Source organism: Camellia sinensis, chromosome 1, assembly GCF_055761805.1.
Source record: "Camellia sinensis isolate YWXY chromosome 1, ASM5576180v1, whole genome shotgun sequence".
Lineage (NCBI taxonomy): Eukaryota > Viridiplantae > Streptophyta > Magnoliopsida > Ericales > Theaceae > Camellia > Camellia sinensis.
In genome coordinates this window covers 66,660,523-66,666,952 of record NC_138961.1, presented here as the reverse complement: position 1 = coordinate 66,666,952, position 6,430 = coordinate 66,660,523, and positions in this window count along the sequence as shown.

The following is a 6,430-nucleotide window of genomic DNA, read 5'->3' as shown; positions in this document are numbered from 1 at the left end:
CAACCCCCCAAGTTCCTCAATCTCGGAGTAAGGTGTAATAGTGTGTGTAATGGTGCAAAAGTAAGGTAAAAACCACCTTTAGGCCAAGGAAACACACACAAAGGAGGGGGGAGAGGGAGATATAGAGATAGAGTGTATCTATATCTCAAAGCTCTGGTTTTTGGTTCCAAAATTCTAACCTAGATCAAAGAGGAAGGCCCTCCCTCTTATAAGACTCCCTCGTACAAAGCTTATACAACAAGCTTGCTTAGAGGGAGATCCCTCCATACACGTGTATGGAGGGAGGCAGAGTTGGTGCCAGCTATCACAGCTGGCACAAAATATCTCCATAAAGTGGATGAACAGTGGTCGGCTGCCCAAAAAAGTTGTTTCGACAAAAAAATGTGCCGACCGGCAACAAACTATGCCGACCGACAATAAAATGTGCTGACCGGCAACAAATGGTGCCGGTGGAAGCAAAAGACCAGCCGGTGGCCTCTAGCCAGTGCCGGTGGTATGTGGGGATGCCTCACAAGGCATTCCCTGCCCTTCCAAGGCAAAACACAAGTGTTTGGTATGAAACCAGACACTAAACGGTCAAGTTCGGAGATCCTGAGGTAGGGCGTGCGAGCCGAAACCTCCGGGAACTCTAAACGAACACATACATGAATAATCACCGAGTGTTCCAAGCGGTGACGTCCAAGTCTCGAGGACGGTCAAAAATGGGGTGTCTACAGTTGCCCCTCTTTGACAGAACTCGAAAGTCATAACAATGACGGGAGTGAATGTCAAAGCCCAGAGACGACCCATTTTTGACAAGGCCGAAGACTTAGACAAACATGCAAGACAAACAAGATATGCGCCCGAAGGCAGGGGCAAAATGCAAGACAATGCAGAGAGCCGGACATAACTTATGATCATGCAAAGAAAGCTGTAACGAAGCATACATGCGACAATTTTAAGCTGGCATACACCAAACTACATTACAATGCAGAAAGGATGTAAGAGAATTATGCAATTCTCAATACTTCTCACTCGGAGGATACAATACCTGTGCGGTTCGTCTGGTTGCACCAGCCTCAAATGAACCGTACATACAATATCGTGCCTGCAAAGAAAACAAGCTTCACAGGTACAATATTGTTAACAACATGCATAGATAGCGTACTTGAAATGCGTGACAGCGCAAAGCAAGTGGGGAGCATAACAATGTTGTGAAAATACAAACATGTAGGTAGAGCATGCGGTCTACGCAGGCAACGAATTGACCATAAGCATGCGGTCTACGCAAGTAATGAGATTAACGAGAATGCGGTCTACGCAATCAAAACATGCGGCCTACGCAGGTAATGAAATTAAAATAATCATGCGGTCTACGCAATCAAAACATGCGGTCTACGCAGGTAATGAAGTTAATCAATATGCGGTCTACGCAATCAAAACATGCGGTCTACGCAGGTAATGAAACTAAGAAAGATGCGGTTTACGCAATCAAAACATGCGGTCTACGCAGGTAATGAAATTAAGATGCGGTCTACGCAATCAAAACATGCGGTCTACGCAGGCAATGAAATTAAGATGCGGTCTACGCAATCAAAGCATGCGGTCTACGTAGGTAATAAAGATGCGGTCTACGCAATCAAAGCATGCGGTCTACGCAGGTAATGAAATTAAGATGCGGTCTACGCAATCAAAGCATGCGGTCTACGCAGGTAATGAAATTAAGATGCGGTCTACGCAATCAAAACATGCGGTCTACGCAGGTAACGAAATTAAGATGCGGTCTACGCAATCAAAGCATGCGGTCTACGCAGGTGATGAAATTAAGATGCGGTCTACGCAATCAAAACATGCGGTCTACGCAGGCAATGAAATTAAGATGCGGTCTACGCAATCAAAGCATGCGGTCTACGCAGGTAATAAAGATGCGGTCTACGTAATCAAAGCATGCAGTCTACGCAGGTAATGAAATTAAGATGCGGTCTACGCAATCAAAGCATGCAGTCTACGCAGGTAATGAAATTAAGATGCGGTCTACGCAATCAAAACATGCGGTCTACGCAGGCAATGAAATTAAGATGCGGTCTACGCAATCAAAGCATGCGGTCTACGCAGGTAATAAAGATGCGGTCTACGCAATCAAAGCATGCGGTCTACGCAGGTAATGAATTTAATATGCGGTCTACGCAATCAAAGCATGCGGTCTACGTAGGTAATGAAATTAAGATGCGGTCTACGCAATCAAAGCATGCGGTCTACGCAGGTAATGAAATTAAGATGCGGTCTACGCAATCAAAACATACGGTCTACGCAGGCAATGAAATTAAGATGCGGTCTACGCAATCAAAGCATGCGGTCTACGCAGGTAATAAAGATGCGGTCTACGCAATCAAAGCATGCGGTCTACGCAGGTAATGAAATTAGTAAGGATGCGGTCTACGCAATCAAAACATGCGGTCTACGTAGGTAATGAATTTAATAAATATGCGGTCTACGCAAGTAATGAAAGGTATTGTTACACAACATGATTGAAACGATTTGAGGAATTCGCAAGGCATAAAAAGGATACAGGGCGGGACATTCTTCGCACGCATCGAGCATTGTTCGCAGAAGTTGTGGCCTGAGGTCAACTCGAAGGTTCACATTTCAAAAGTGCGCGTCCTCACATGGTTTAAAGTAACGAAGGTGCGCAAACGCGTCGTTGACCCGAACAAAGGTACGAAAGGTGCGTTGACCGAGGGGAGTTTTACTGGCATCAATTCTGATACTTTGCTTCCTTGTCATTCTATGCTTTACTTTCCTTTTTACTAGTAATTTAAGCACATTGCACTGCCTCGGGCAGGTTTTATTCTTTTTCAAAGTTACACATTTTGCAAAACACGTGATGGGAATGAAACAATCCATTTTGTTCAAAATATGTTGCATTTGTGGACTTTCTGTGCATCGCATCGCAAGGTATCACACCACAATGTGAACGAATTTTACTTTGGAAATTTGCATCGTAATAATCAGGTAGTGAACCGACTTACAACTCGATAAGCAAATGTACAAAGGCATAATAGGACCAAATAAGCGTGAGTACAACTGATAAACAAATCAAAAGCTCAAAGAGGGTGAAATACAACTCGATAAGCAAATGCATAATAACTTGTCAATCGGACAAGCGTGCCCTTGCAAGGATCGATCGCCGGGGAGTGGTTGGAGGTGGTGAAATTCCCCGATGCCTAGCATAAACAGCTTAGGAAACCAGAAGGAAGCTCATCGGCTTGGGGGAGAGACCACCGGCTACAAGGAATGGCTACCGGCCATAAAATTGCCTTGTCGGCAAACTATTATGGCCGGTCGGCAAACAGTTTGGCCAGCCGACACTAAATGAGGGGATCAGCAGAATGTTGACACCTGTCCCCCACTCAACCTTATCTCCTACAAAAGATCCCAACTTTGTAGTTTTTCTCATTTTCACACTGATTTGCTCCAATGGAATAGTTTCTTGCTCAAAACCTCACAGCTTGGATTGCTAGCTTGGATGGCTCGGAAAAAGTGAATTTCCGGGGTTTTGGCATAAATGCACTATTCACTTTGGGTCGCACCCCCTTGCACTTCCCGTTTCTTCATGCCGCGGCAAGGTTTTGGAATCCGGTGACACATGTCTTTAGCTTCGCCGGGCAAGAGATATGTCCTACCTTGGAAAACTTCTGAGCCTTAATGGAGTCCGAGCGCGACGAGGAGCTCCTGCCCCAACTTAATTTTGGTCATGCCCAACCCTTAGGGCGCATGTGTGGACTCAGCATGCGTGACGCTCGGTCCCTGATTTGTGACGGGATGCTGGACATTCCGAGTTTGGCCAATCGATTTTCTGATGCTGGTGATCGCAACAACCATCACTGCCAAGGCTTCCGGCGACACGCCCTCTGTTTGTGCATGCTATCCCATTTTCTATTTGTCTCAGGCTCTGGAGGGGCTAGTGTCCGGCTGATTGAGGTTGCCTAAGGCTTGAGGGAGGGCAAGAGCTGTATTGCCATGACTCTGGCCGAGACGTTAATGGGTTTAGACGCCTTTTATCGCCATGAGACGACCAGATTAGCAGGAAGTCCACTACTACTACAGGTAATGTTTCCCACCCAATCTCGCATTTATGTTTTGCTTACGTCACTCGGCCCTCAAGCTCGGTCTTTTCTCACAAAACCCCATTCTCACTCTTCTCTCCTCGTACATCTCTCTATTCTTTACTCTCTCATTTTTCAATCCCTCCCCAGGTATGGCTGATGGACAAGCTACAAGTTGTGGACTCTTGCCCAGCATATTCAGCTCGCGGCTACTTCTTCCGGCACCGTCTAGTCAATGCCTTGGATGAGGGATGGTGGTTCGCTTGGATGTGCCGTTTGTCCGCAGACCGTATTGCTTGGCGGTGCCCTTGGCTGGACCTTCCGGCAATGAGTTACAACATGCCCCGGCAGACTGGGATTCAATTGGTTGGTCTCACTCATTGTGTATTCTATTTCCCATTTCGGATTTGACGCCAATTTGGCCATGATCAGACGTGCCCGCCAGAGGGGATAGAGTATCCTGCTGCATTCCCGGCTCGAGGCGCACAGCTTGCTTGGCAGGCCACCGCATGGAGGATGAGAGAACTCCTGGCCCCCACTTTTACTTTCAGTTGCACTTTGTCTGACGAGTGTGTGGATTGGCTTAACGAAGAAGCACAGATTGGGCCCAGCTTGGCATCAGAGGCTTCGACCAGCTCTGGGAGGAGGCGCAGGAACACCTGACTTGACTATGCCCCAGATTTATTGCTTTATTAGTACTTCCAAGTTTTCTTTATGAATGTAATAAAAAAAAAAAACAACTTCAATTGTATGTAAGAGCAGGAGAACTCTGTTTTGAAATCAATGAAATTGAAAGTTGTGGTACTGAAAGTTTTCCGTTTTTGGTCCAAAAATGGTCAAAGTTGTAAAAGATTATTTGAACGAAATCAGCTTTATTAAAACTTCTCAAAAACATTTTTGATGTGGATCAGAACTGGACACGCCTGAGATTTGTCACTGAGATGCACAACCCCAGATCCCCGCAACTGGAAAGTTGCCCCTAGTCTGAAGAGCGCCGCAGCACTGCACCGCAACAGAAAGTTGCCCCTAGTCTGAGCAGCGTTGTACTGGGGATTCCAACGAATGCTGATAGACAAAGATGACTGAGATGATCAAATGGACAAAGTTGATCGGGGAAGTGTTATGGCTGAACTTCAGGATGAAGCTGCCTACGTATCCCAAGGATGGGAATCAAGCCTTATGTAGTTCCGGCTTAGGTTCGCTCGAGTATTTTCACTCTCCTTTTGCGCTCTAACTTTTGCCAAGGCCGCCCTTTGCAGGTTTTCAGCCTTGCGAGCTCAGTTTTTATGTTTTCTAATTTTTTGTGCTCTGACTTTTGCCTAGGTCGCCCTTTCGGGTTTTCGGCCTAGCGAGCCTCTCAAGGGTAGTATTTCTTCAACTTGTCCATGTTGATCGGTTGGGAGAATTCCAAGCCATCTAAGTCCATCAGAACCACAGCTCCACCTGACCAGATAGCTTTGATAATGTAGGGACCAGTACAATTGAGTCTGAACTTGCCCCTCGGGTCATGGATGGGAGCTCGGTTGTCTTTGAGCACCAAATCCCCTTCCTTTAGATTTCTGGACTTAACCTTCTTGTTAAAAGCCCGCGCAATTCTGCGTTGATAACTTTGGACGTGGTACAGTGCTTTCAGCCTTCTCTCGTCAAAGAGCATGAGTTCCTCAAACCTGCTCTGCTGCCAATCTGCCTCAGCTATCTGACACTCAGCTAATACCCGTAAAGACGGAACTTCAATTTCAATAGGTAGAACAGCCTCCATTCCATAAACTAACGAATACGGAGTTGCTCCGGTAGAAGTTCCAATTGAAGTCCTGTAGCCCCACAGAGCAAACGACAACTTATCTGGCCAATCTCGATAGGTCTCCACCATTTTCCGCAGTATATGCTTGATGTTCTTGTTGGCGGCCTCAACTGCTCCGTTGGTTTGCGGCCGGTACGTAGATGACTTATGAAGATCCACGTTATACTTTTCCAACAAGTCGACCACTTCTTTCTTAAAGTGGGATCCATTATCCGAAATGATCTCATTTGGCACCCCGTAGCGACAAATGATGTTGTTTCTGATGAACTTGGCGACGTGAGACACCTTCAACACCGCGTATGATTGGGCCTCGACCCACTTTGTGAAATAATCTATCGCTACCAGGATATACTCATGTCCGTTTGACCCCTTCGGGGTAACAGCTCCGATCACATCAATTCCCCAAACGGAAAATGGCCACGGGGACGTCATGTTGTATAGCTTGGACGGTGGGATGTTCATACGGTTTGCATGGATCTGGCATTTATGGCATCGCCGAACAAAGCCGATACAATCTTCCTCCATGGTTGACCAGTAGTAGCCC